The sequence below is a fragment of the Pongo pygmaeus genome, chromosome 21 (assembly GCF_028885625.2).
Source record: "Pongo pygmaeus isolate AG05252 chromosome 21, NHGRI_mPonPyg2-v2.0_pri, whole genome shotgun sequence".
Classification (NCBI taxonomy): domain Eukaryota; kingdom Metazoa; phylum Chordata; class Mammalia; order Primates; family Hominidae; genus Pongo; species Pongo pygmaeus.
The window spans coordinates 48,954,790-48,967,520 of NC_072394.2; the positions used below are offsets into that span (position 1 = coordinate 48,954,790).

Below are 12,731 nucleotides of genomic sequence, written 5' to 3' on the forward strand. Positions count from 1 at the left end.
AGACCTTGGGAGGGGAGAAGCATATGCTCCGAGACAGATAAGAATAGACAGCCTTTTCTTGGTTGAGTGGTTAGCTGGAGGAGCCAGGCTACTTCTTTCTGCAGTCATCCTAGGAAGATCCCAGCGTCAGCAGGGCCCAGCTACATGCTCTCTTGCTTCCTCCGCACTCATCGATGCCACTCCTTTCCCCTCAAAGGACACAATGCAAAGCCTCCTCTGTGTGGGACGACATCAGAAAATGGGGAAGATAACTGGGACAGGAAATGCTATTTTTGTCCCTACTGCCAAGGGCAAGGGCGGCTGACAACTCAAGTAGAGGGAGGTAAGGATATCCTCACACAAGGGCCCCTCTCTTATAAGGACAAGGCTTTGCAAGTACCTCTGACCCCCTCCCCCACTTCTCTCCAAAATAAAGGAAAATAAATCATCCTGAGCAAGTCTGGAAGATGGGCCCATGTGACTGGTATCCTAGGCAACTCTGATAGCTTACTGGTATTCCAAGCAGTAACTAAAGCATTCTCTCTCCAAGGTCTGACGAAGGGAAGTCACTTGGCTGATGGATTATTTCAATGTATATTTACACTCCTTGCCTACAGGTTCAGGAGAGGCCTCTCTCTTAATGAAAAAGACCTTTCTGCAGCCTCCAGGTTTAGCCATTCACCCACAATTCATGCCTCGCTAATGGGGACCACCTGCCTCTCCTGGCGTACAAAGCATAGCTGTCGCAAGTCTATTATGCATGTATGCTATCAATTTTTCAGCCCAAACACAGATGTCAGTTCTCACAGCCTGGTAAGTATAAACCTCTTAGATGAAAAGGAGTAAAAGTCCTGTCCCCCACAAGCCCACCGGCCTCAGAAAGAGGGATGCTTTCACGACCATTTCCTAGTCAGGATGGGGTGCTTCAGAAGTCTACTGTCATAAAAAGCCAGCATTTTCAGAACATGACAATGTAAAGGAACTAGTTTTCCAAGTGCTTTCACTTATTTTGTTGTGTCCTCCCAGCAGCCCCACCAATTAGGCAGAACAGGATTATCACCTCCATTTGAAGATGGCACAACTAAAGCTCAGTGTTTTGTTAAGTGCCCAAGGTCACCCAGATAGTAAGTCATAACGGTTGAAAGAACTTGGACTGGCTTTGGCCAATGCTTTCCCCTTTTCCTCTGAGCCAGCCTCAACTTCTGTCCACTGCAATTAAACACAGCCTAAAGGGATTGAAGTGGGTTGGCCTTATGGCCCCCAAAGCTTCCATAACTTCTGCAGCTCATGGCAGAATTTTTCACATGTAATTTTTATGTGCCTAGACACACGACAAACCTCAGAAAAGAAACTGGCCCTATCTGCATAATTTCTGGGGAGAATGCTCTGCTCCAGTTACAGCAAGACAGAGAGTTCTTGTTCTAGGGGTGGCGCCATCAATCTCTGGATGCCTAGAGATGCATCCTTATCCTTATCGGCAAAGCTGCTGCAATTAGTAGACAGGACTGCACGGTTGTGAGGTCAATTTTAAAAACTGAGATATAATTTACATACAATAAAATGCAGAAGGCTTAAGGGTACATATGTTTGTATATATAAATATACATCATATAAATATACACATGCATCTCCCTGTAACCAGCACGCAAAACGAGACACTGAACATTTTCATCACCCTAGAAAATAACTTCATACTTCCTCTTCCCGTCAATCCTTCCAGTCCTTTAAAGGGGAATTTCTGACTTATCATCATCCATGAGTTTTGCCGGTTTTTGTACTTCATATAAATGGAACTATACAATATGACTTTTTAGATCATTTGTTTAGTTTGGCTTCTTCTTATTTTTAAAATAAGCAGGCACAGAAGGTACAACAGAAAGAGCACTGGGCTGGGATAATTGTCCCTGCTGAAACAAGTGACTGGATTTAGAACCAAAGGCCTCAGGACCCAATCCTAGGTCTTTCACAATGTATACATGTCCCTTTAACCAAATCTCAGTTTTCTTCTATTGAAAGATGTGAGTGTAGAACTAAAGCATGTCTCAGGTGCCTTCTAAGTCTAAAAGTCCATGATCCTTAAGTGGAATTTTAAAAATCCAAGTGAGGATGCCCATTTTAAAGTCCTTACCAAATGAAGTTACACTCTTCCTTAATTTCGATGGTGCTGCTAAGAAACAAACCACATGATTTTTAACGCCTTTCTGAACACCGTCTTTGGAGATTAAGCTAAAGCTCATTAGGTTATAGCTATTATTTTCTCTTGACCCCATATGACATATCCTAGATTGACTCTCTCTTTATTAAAGTTAGCCCTGAATGATTCTCGGCTGTTCAAAAATTCATATACATTTTAAAGCATGGAGATTTGCAACCACCAAACTATTCGAAAGATATTAATAAGCCCCCATTCTCAGTGACTCTGTCCTTCCCACAAAGCCCAGGCAGCCTCTCTGAACTGAATGACACTCTCCACAACTCTGCCATAGCTGTTGGGACCAAAGTGAATACCCAACTTTAGCTGAACTATTCCAGTTCTTTCTCTTGAATTTAAAAGACACAGACTGGCTGGGCGTGGTGGCTCATGTCTGTAATCCCAGCACTTTGGGAGGCCAAGGTGGGTGGATTGCCTGAGGTCAGGAGTTTGAGACCAGCCTGGCTAACATGGCAAAACCCCGTCTCTAGTAAAAATACAAAAAGTGGCTAGGCATGGTGGTGGGCGCCTGTAATCCCAACTACTCGGGAGGCTGAGGCAGGGAGAATGGCTTGAACCTGGGAGGCAGAGGTTTCAGTGAGCACAGATTGCACCATTACACTCCAGCCTGGGCGACGGAATGAGACGCCATCATAAATAAATACACACATATATACATACAAACAAAAGACACAGACTAAGGGAACTGGGTGATAATGACCCTGGAGAAGTAAGATCATAGTAAGCTTCAGAGCGAATACCATAGCAAGCCAAAGATTCGCACGAGCCAAAGATATGGAGAATAAAAAACCAAGAGCCTTTCAGAGGAAGTGATTCTGCAGGAGGAATCCATAAATATCTAAATGAGCTGAGGCCAGAAATCAGAAAGAGATGGGAAAAGCCATTACCTGCTAACTTTCCAGATTATGTGGCTATACTTCCTATGCTCGGGGTACCTGAAAGTCCACTGTATCCTGCCAGTAAAACTCCTATAAATTAAGCTAGTCTATGTTTCTACTCATTGCAACTAATAAGCCTAAGACCACAGCTGCCCCCAAGCTCTGCAGGAACTCTGAAATGGAGGTCTGAGCAGACAGCAGCATCACTGGCATACGATGATGGTACTGGGTAAGCACTTAATTAACAATGGCTGAATTAATGAGAGCAAAACCCATGGGTTTGCTCCGGTTTGCTCTTACCCACTAGATAAGTCTGATTTGTTTGAAACAGATCGGTTATATGGTAACTTCATAGTAATCATATATCTAATAGTAACGTACAGGTAGCCTCTTTATTTTTATTTTTTAAAATTTTTTTTAAAAGATGGAGTCTTGCTCTTGTCACCCAGGCTGAAGTGCAATGGCATGATTTCAGCTCACTTCAACCTCTGCCTCCTGGGTTCAAGCAATTCTCCTGCCTCAGCTTCCTGAGTAGCTGGGATTACAGATACTCACCACCACGCCCAGCTAATTTTTGTATTTTTAGTAGAGACGGGGTTTCACCATGTTGGCCAGGCTGGTCTTGAACTCCTGACCTCAGGTGATCCATCTGCCTCAACCTCTCAAAGTGCTGGGATTACAGGCGTGAGCCACTGTGCCCAGCCCAGGTAGCCTCTTTATAGTTGATTGCTCACTTCTATATCATTATTATAGTTGATGCTCATAAGAACTCTGAAAAACATTCCTATCTTACAGGTAAGGCAGCTGAAGTTCAGAGAGATTGACAAACTTGTTCTCCATGTACCTCTTTCTACACCTCCCTCCTAAAAGAAGGAAGGAAAGAAAAAAAATGAAGGGAGGGGAAAAAAAAAAACAATAAATCAACCCAACACATCAGAACTGGGTCTCAAGCCTAGGTCTTAGGACTCCAAAGCTAGTTCTCATCCCCCTATATAATACTTCCTTAGATGATGACATTAGCTAGCAATTACATAATGCTAAGGCACTATTTTAAGGGCTTTACATATATTAATTCATTTAATCCACACAGCAATGCTGTGCGGTATGTTATTATCCCCACCTTAGAGATAAGAAAATGGAGGCACAGAGGAGTTAAGTAGAAGGCTCAGTGTCACACAGCTAGCAAGTGGCACAGCCAGAATTTGATACCAGTTTGTCTGGTGTTGCTGGAAAGCCATGAGAAAGCAGGTGGCTCTGCACCTGACCTGCAGCAGGTGCTTTGTGGAGATTTCTGGTTTGTGTATCTGAAACCAAAGCACACTGAGGCTAAGAAACCTTCACAACAAGAACTCACCATTGTAACAGAAGACAGCTCTCCACTGTCTACAGGTGGGCCACACTCCCTCATGTGCTATTTGGTCCTTTACAATCTAGCCATCCTGGACTACGGGCTATTTCTATAAGGCAGTCCATGTTCTTTCAATTCTTCTGTACCTTTGTACATTCTCTTCCTCCTCCTGACTGTCAGAAGAGCTCCTATTCAAGCATCAGAGCCTAGTTTAGATGTTACCTCCTCCTTGTACTAGTCTTAGCTTTCTCTACTTTCCCTGGCAAAAGTAAATAGGATAGGGGCCTCTGTGTTCTCACAGCATCCTGTTCATACTTCTGTTAATGAGTATGATTTTGTCATACTCTATTACAGTTACATATTTACACATCTCCACTAGCTCCTCCTCCAGAACAGGTATAACTCTGCAGTCTCATAACCTAGCACAGCACTTGGTGTCCAGTGAAGGCTCAGTAAGCACCTGTGTCTGCTTAAACCCAATGGCTCTGACTTCTTCCACTCCTGTGAACCAGGCTGGCTCCAAACAGACAGGGACAGGCATGAACTGTGCAGGTTGTCTGGTGTTCCCTCTGTGTCCCAATACCCTCTAACTACAAAGTATTTCCACTGTTTAACAGTTTGTTTTGGCTGGGCGCAGTGGCTCACACCTGTAATCCCAATGCTTTGGGAGGTCAAGTCAGGAGGATCACTTCAGGCCAGGAGTTCGAGACATTCCTCTACAAAAAAATAAAAATTAGCTGGGCATGGTGGCGTGTGCCTGTAGTCCCTAGCTACTCAGGAGGCTGAGGCAGGAGAGTTGCTTGAGCCCAGGAGTTCGTGCAGTGGACTATGATCATGTCACTGAACTCTAGCCTGGGTGACAGAGTGAGATCCTGTCTCTATTAAAAAATAAAAATAAAATAAAAAACTGTTGTTTTCATATCAAACATTAGAATAAGTCTTACTGAAAAATCAGGGTTAGCACCCCTAACTCTAGTTGAAAGAAAGAGGAAAACATCCCTCTGCTTTTCTCCCTATGGAAAAGAAACATCAGGAGATAGGAGACTAGAAATAATTCTGTTCTCCAGATAATATTCCCAGGATAAAGGATCTCCTTATAGGGAACCCTTCCAGCACGTGTTTGCTTACTCCCTTCATTTTCATTCTAGAAAGGAAGTGGAAATTAGGTCAAAGGAATTCAATAACATTGCAAAATTCTCAGGGTTATAAATAGCCTCTTGCTCCGCCACTCAGCAGTACTGTATAGCTCAATTGCAAACCACCAGCATAAGGGAGCTGTAGTTCCATATCCAGGCCCAGAGGGCCCCTTCCGGATTAAACAACTCTCCACCCTTCTACCTTACACTCCTCTTTAAGCATTACAGATATAAGGATGATTTGGAAAACTCAAAATGCTACAAAACAGGAGACAGGCACACATTGACCTGACGACAATTTTACTGTAACTCATAAGAATGAAAGGCCAGTTTTTCAAACACAGAGTTGGGAAAAGTAGAGAAAAATAGGAACATTAGTGTTTCCAATGGAGCAGTCTCTAAGTGGCTTCTAGAAGGTGTGCTTATAAAATCAGCACTGTTACAGAAGCCCCATGGAGCTTTATCAATCACCCATGCAGTGACTGCTGCTTCGCGGAGCTGGATTCTGAGAGCAGGCTTGGAAACCCAATCTTAAGGAAGGAAGTGAAAGATGATCTCCTCCTATTAGTAAGGAATTTGGGATGAAGAATGCCAGGTTTCCAGCTCCCCTCCTTCCCCCTATTCCTTTAAGGATAAGAACGGATGTGTACTTTTTGTTCAGTTATTTTGCTTTTGATTTGGTGAAGGAGGCATGGGTAAGTTTGGTTTATGTTTCCTGCAACAGAATGCAACCTCATCAGGAAGGCAAGTTAGAGTCACGCCCTTTCTAATCGAGAACACAATCTCTATAAAGGCTTCCCCCTCTGAAATCTTCTCATCTGAGAAGTGATTCAACTTCCCTTAGTTCAGTCCACTAAATGAGGATCAGACTCTGAGGTACAGAAAAGGGAGGATTTGACTGGCAGAGATTAAGGTTCTTATGTTTACTGCTGGAAACCCTGGGAAGGACCACCATACCAACAGCAGCTGAGGTTTCCCCTTTTTGTTGAAGTGTGTTAGACACAGGACTCATTCACACATGGTTAAAAGCCACAAACTTACATAGAGGCAAAAGTGTGGTGAGAAGGGTTGTGGGGGCAGGGGAACTGTTTGAGTTTCTTCACCTTGATTCCTGCTGTAAGAATGGCCTGGGTCTTCTCTTATCCTGCACAGACACCTTCTGTAGTGTTCCTATACTTAAAGAATAGTGCTTAAGTAAGCTCCTTAGCAGAGCATTCAACTTACTCCAGTTCCACCGTGGCTCTGTGGTGGAACTGGCTTTCAGATTCGCTTTTGCAGATGCCATGTTCTCACCAGACCACCTGTTCCCTGAAAAACCATGCTCTTCTGAGTCTGTATGTTTGCTTGTGCTATTATTTCCTCTTCCTTGTCCAGCTGGCAAACTTCTACTCAACCTTCAAGGCCCAGCTAAGATAATCACTCTTCTGTGTGGCTCTCCTAATCCTCTCACCTCAGGGAAAATTAATTGCAGCCTCATCTGTGATCCCAGTCTTCTGTACATACCTTCATGATCCTACTGATTTACAATTCTCTATGTGCAGTCTCTTCCCTGGCTACGATAGGTGTGATGTGCATACCAGCAGCGGCAGTATCCCTGGGAGCCCGGATCCACCCAGTCAGAATCTGCCTTCAAACAAGATCCTGAGGTGGTGCAAGTGCATGTTCAAGTCTGGGACATAGGCTCTAGATCAGAGAAAGTCCGAGAAACAGTGGTTCTCAACTCTGGTTGTGCACCATCAACACATACCCCAGGTCATTTATAAACTCTCAGATGCTCAGGGTTGACCCACAGCTCCAGGAGAGTTGACAACCTAAGGGCAACGACTCATGAAGCCTATGTCTATTCCCCCATCTACTCTTCCCCCAGTTTGCAGCACACTGCCTGCCACATAGCTGTGTCCATAGAATTCCACAGGAAAATTCCCTCCAGGGTACCTCCAGACCTAAATGCCTTTAGAAGAGAATGAAAACACTACTGACTGAGGATTATTAATTGCCTAGAACTTTCTAAATCCCTAACCACAATGACTGAAGAGATGAATTTACAAAAAGTCAGTGTTTACAAACCATTTACCTCAGTTTTTGGAAATGAGAGGAAACAGAAACTGAAACGGAAAATACAGATGAACTTCAGAATTAAACTTTAGAAAACCGTGGCTGGCTGCACAAGGAGATGGAGCTTGGGTAGGGAGGGAGTGTGGTGTGCTGGGAGGACTCCTGGGTTATGACTAAAATCTCGGGCCGTGAACTCCTTCAATACCAACCATAACAGCACAGCATTGTCCTCAGAGTAAAATCAGGCCAAGCCCTTTCATTACATAAATAAGGGAACTGAAGTCCAGAGAAGCTGGCAAGGCCATGCCACCAGTTAGGGACAAAAGAAGGCCTAGGCCCCCACTTCTGGTTTAGTCCTCCCCCTGCAGCACAGCTTTGCCACAAACACAAGCCTTTCTGGACCTCAGGTCCTGATCTACATGGGGGGCTGGACTAGATGTTTTTGAGCTCTCTTCCAACTTTGGCCTTCTAGTGAGGAAGTGTAGCTTAACAAGTTAGAAGCTGTGTTCTGGAGTGGGAAAAGGCCTGAACTTGGATCTTAGCACTAACAATTTCCTTACCTGTAAAATGGGGATTAGCATCAACCCTACCCCGTAAAGCTGTTGTGAGCATCAAGTGGGATAATAAAGCACTAAGCATAATAGCAGAATTCTAACCGTGTGAACCTGAAGAAACTGCAAAAGCTCTGAAACCACATTTCCCCAACACAGTAAGCCCTACCTGCTAGGCAGGTATATTGTGTATTGTTGACAAAATGAGAGAGCATATGTTAAGGCAGTCCGGGAGGAAAGTCAATACTAAAGGCAAAGCATTTGTTGGTGTTCCACTATTATTATTACTATTTCCCAGTGGAAGAACTTTGGAAAATGTTATGATCAGTTCCAAAGCAGCAGCTAATACAATGCCTGGCAAATAATAAGTGCTCAACAAATATTTTCTAGTGACTCACATGAAACCAGCATAGCATGCCTAATAGGGTTATAAATTCAAATGTCTTAGGCAGCCAAGCAGGTAAGTAAATAAAACAAGCAGCCTCCATGTAGGGTCTGTAACACTGCAAAGTACCACCTTGCCTAGAGGAGTTTAAATCCAACATTTTTAAAAACACATCATGCAGCTTGGCCAAGACAGCCTCTAGCCCATACTGATTCTAGCTCTTCATTACACCTCATGATGCCTTGCATACCATCTAGTCATTTTATGTGATCCAGTCTTGTCTTTGCAAGTATACCTGAAGCATCCTGAAGATGAAGGCTATGACATACACCACCCAATCACCAAAAATGGCCTAGAACAGTGCTGGTCACATGGTAGATACTCAGTGAGCAACTGCTGAACTGCGGATGTAGGCCAGGCACCATGGCTCACACCTGTAATCTCAGAACTTTGGGAGGCTGAGGTGGGCGGGTCACTTGAGATCAGGAGTTCAATACCAGCCTGGCCAAAATGGTGAAACCCCGTCTCTACTAAAAATACAAAAATCAGCCGGGCACGGTGGCGGGCACCTGTAATCCCAGCCACTAGGGAGGCTGAGGCACAAGAATCGCTTGAACTCGGGAGGTGGAGGTTGCAGTGAGCCGAGATGGCACCACTGCACTCCAGCCTGGGCGACAAGAGTAAAACTCCGTCTCAAAAAAAAAAAAAAAAAGAGAAAAGCCAGGCTGTAAACTCAAGCCTAGTATTCTCAGCATTTCTGAGATGCTGCATGGTATGTATGTTTTTCTATCCAGGTCCTGGGACCAGACTTAGTCCAGGCTGGGCCAAGGTATGGTGACTGGGTCAAAGGACTTGCCTTGCAGGGTTTTCTTCAACTGCATCAAATATGCTTCTTGCTGAGCCACCTTGGCAGATGGTACTGCTACATCTGGACACATTATCTCAGCACAGAACAAGCCAGAATATGCTGTACACTGAAGTTTTTAAAGAAGTTTGGTCCCGACTTCCTGTACCCTCAAACTTCCTTTGCACCTCCTAGAGTCCGCATCAGATATATAGAAAGACCAGACTGAAGATGAACAGATAGAGGTCCTAATCCCACCTCCTCCACTTACAAACTCTAGAATTATCCCTGGCAGGCAACTTCTTTTAGAAACTTCACTATCGATATCAGTAAAGTGCAGATAACAATAGTCATCTCAAAAGACTCTAGAGGGTATACAAAGTGTGTGACACTGTACAGCCCAATACCACAATCCCTGGCCACAGGTGGTTACTAAGCACTTGAAAAGTGGCACAGGCTGCCCTCTGTGTAAAATACAAACCAGGTTTCAAAAACTTAGTACAAAAAACAAGAACGTAAAATATCCCATTAATAATGTTTTAATATTGATTATGTTATAATAATATAATTTTGAAATATATTACTAAAATAATTTCAGCTGTTTCATTTTTTAATGTGGCTACTAGAAAATTTAAAATTATATCTATAGCTCACATTACGCTTCTATTAGACAGCAGCAACACTCTAGCATAAAGCCCGGCACACAAAAAGCATTCCAAATGTCAGTTTCATTCCCCTGCAGGTAGGACATCAGTGACCACGATTCATATCCCCTTCCTCTTGCCAAATTCAAACCCTGCATTTATTTATTTGGTAAATATTTATATTGCCTGGCCCTGTGTGAGATGCTAGAGATACTACATGAAGCAAAACCAGACACTATCTTCTTCGTGGACCTTACAATCTGCTGGGATGGACAGAGAAATATCAATACTTTTGTCAATAAACGTAAAACTGCAGTTGTGCAAGTGTTGTTAAGGACAAGTACCCAGGGTGATAAAAGTGGGGTATTGGTCGAAAAGTCAGGGACAGGGATGCCTCCCCTGCAGAAGTGATGCTTAAGCAAAGATCTGAAGGATGAGAAGAGTTTACAAGACTAAGCCAGGGGAGGAAGAGCAGACCAGGGAGGAGTAATACTAAATAAAAGGCCCCAAGGAAGGCAGGAGCTTGAGATGTAGAAGGAACAGAAAGAGGCCAGTGTGTGGAGAGCACTGAGCAAGCGGACGGACCAGTAGACAGACTTGGGAGAGGTCAGCGGGACCGGATCTCCAGGGCCTGGGTGAGGTTCTAGATCTGACCCTACAAAGGGGTGGGACGCCGGGCCAGTTTCATGCCCTAAGTGTCCAGATCTGCTCTGCATTTCTTGGCTGGGCGCGGTGGCTCACGCCTGTAATCCCAACACTGGGAGGCCGAGACGGGCGGATCACTTGAGGTCAGGAGTTCGAGACCAGCCTAACACGGTGAAACCCAGTCTCTACTAAAAATACAAAAATTTGCTGGGAGTGGTGGCAGGCGCCCGTAATCCCAGTTACTTGGGAGGCTGAGGCAGGAGAATAGCTGGAACCTAGGAGGCGGAGGTTGCAGTGAGCCGAGATCGCGCCATTGCACTCCAGCCTGGGAGGCAGAGCGAGACTCCGTCTCAAAAAGGTTTCAAAAACAAAAAAAAAGGAAAGGTTTCTCTGGGCGCGGTGCAAGGCCGACAGGAGAGGGGCCTCCGCGCCTGCGGGCAGACCACTTAGGACACTGCAACTGTCCAGGCAGGAAGCGACAGGGGCCTGAACTGAAGGGTGAGCGCAGGAGGTGGAAAGTACATGCTACGGGGGCGCTACTAAGCCTGCAGGATCCACGGGGCGGACTGGTGGACGCGGGCAGCCGGGTCCAGGTTGAGCATGACCCCGGGATTTCAACTCTTGCGGGCCCGCCCCGAGTGCTCTCTGGCTTCTTCCCAGCCCTCTCCTTGCCCCCCCGCCCCGCTCCCCGATCTTCCCACTCAACGCCTCCCTCCTTCTCCCTCCGACCGCTGCCCAGTCCAGCCCCCGCGCCTGACTGCCTGGCCCGCCCTCTTCCGCCACGCGACGCCCCTTCTGGGTCCAGGACCCGGTCTCTCCTCCCTTCCTAAGGCCCCGGCAGGGCCGTCACCCCTCGGGGGCCTGACGAACCGGCGCGGTCCAGCCCAGGCCCGCCCTCTCAGCCCCTCAGCCTCCCGGGCAGACGCAGGCCGCAACTCTCGGCCCGGCCTCTCTTCCCTGCGTCTTTCGGGCGGGGCCCCTCTCCACTGCCTGCCGCGCCCCGGCCCCCAGGGCGCCCCTCACTCACCAGGGCGCCGACCTAGGCCCAGCTCCCGCGCCCGGGTCTCCGCTCGGCGGCTCCTCCGGCCTCCGCCCGCCCCGCCTTCTGGGGACCCCGCCCCGCACAGGCCGGGCCCTGCTTCTATTGCTCCGACTCGCCGTCACGCTGAACTCTCTTTCTTCAATTAGGTTGCTTGTCTGTCACTCAAGAAGGGGCGGGCACAGCTGCCAGTAGAGGGGAAAAACGCCGGCCGTCCCCGCCCCGCTAGTGGAGGCCTCTTAAAGAAACAGGACTCCTTTCCCCCGCGGGCTACAGGGTCTGAAGGAACGTAATTTCCCAGCAAACCCAAGAGGCAGCTTTTCTTTTTCCCCCAAACTTTTTTTTTCTTTTTGGTATGCAGTCCTAGAGTGAAGGAAAAGGCTTTTGTTCGCTGTGTCAAATCATAGGTTGTGAGCTCTAAGCGGGCCTCTGGTGGCACTCCGCCCTGTGCCCAGCGGGCACTTACCGCACACTCAACAGTGGGGATAGCTGTGGTTTGGGGAACTGAGTGGGAGGTGACAGTCGTGTCAGAGGCTGTGAGCAGCCGCGCTGCTCACCACCGAGTTGGAGCTAATTATACCGGCACCCAGGGCTGACCGTGGGCGCTGAGCAGAGGCAGAAGGGTACAACTCAGCTGTGCTGTTGGAAGGGATCCGTGGGAGGTGGCATTCGTCACTGCACCTGCGGATCGGAACAAGGCCAGGCACCGCGCCAAGGACTCACTCCTGCTGTCTCTCTTCATGCTCACAGCAGCCGTGTGATGGAGGGAGCACCCTGATCCCTTCACTGCAGATGAGGAAACTGAGGCTCAGAGAGGGTCCGAGATCTTACAGCTGGTGGGGGGCAGAGCAAGATGCCAACCTATGCCTGTTGGATTCCAAAGTTTATACTTTAATCGTTCGTCTAGCAGATTCTTACAACAATCCTGGGAGGTGTGTATTCAGCTGTCCCTTTGCAGATAAAGAAACTGATACTCAGTAAAGAGACGATGTAGTGACTACCACTTATAGGGCAC

General features: G+C 46.7%; 1 protein-coding gene and 1 long non-coding RNA gene across 6 annotated transcripts in view; one reads left to right on the forward strand and one right to left on the reverse strand.

The window, feature by feature from the left end:
- The window catches only part of ELMO2 (engulfment and cell motility 2), a 40,937-nt gene extending 28,746 nt beyond the window's left edge, over positions 1–12,191 (reverse strand). The window contains exons 1-2 of one of the 5 annotated variants that reach the window (XM_054467286.2): positions 11,705–11,771; positions 5–216 (exon numbers count right to left, since the gene is read on the reverse strand). The gene's annotated coding sequence lies outside the window, so the exon portion shown is untranslated. Of the gene's footprint in view, positions 1–4; positions 217–11,704 lie in introns of all 5 variants that reach the window. The other 4 variants (XM_054467285.2, XM_054467288.1, XM_063659099.1 and 1 more) reach the window with 4 other exon arrangements.
- The window catches only part of LOC129021626 (uncharacterized), a 38,063-nt gene continuing 37,267 nt past the window's right edge, over positions 11,936–12,731 (forward strand). The window contains exon 1 of the long non-coding RNA XR_008496096.1: positions 11,936–12,005. This is a non-coding gene — a long non-coding RNA (uncharacterized LOC129021626). The remainder of the gene's footprint in view (positions 12,006–12,731) is intronic.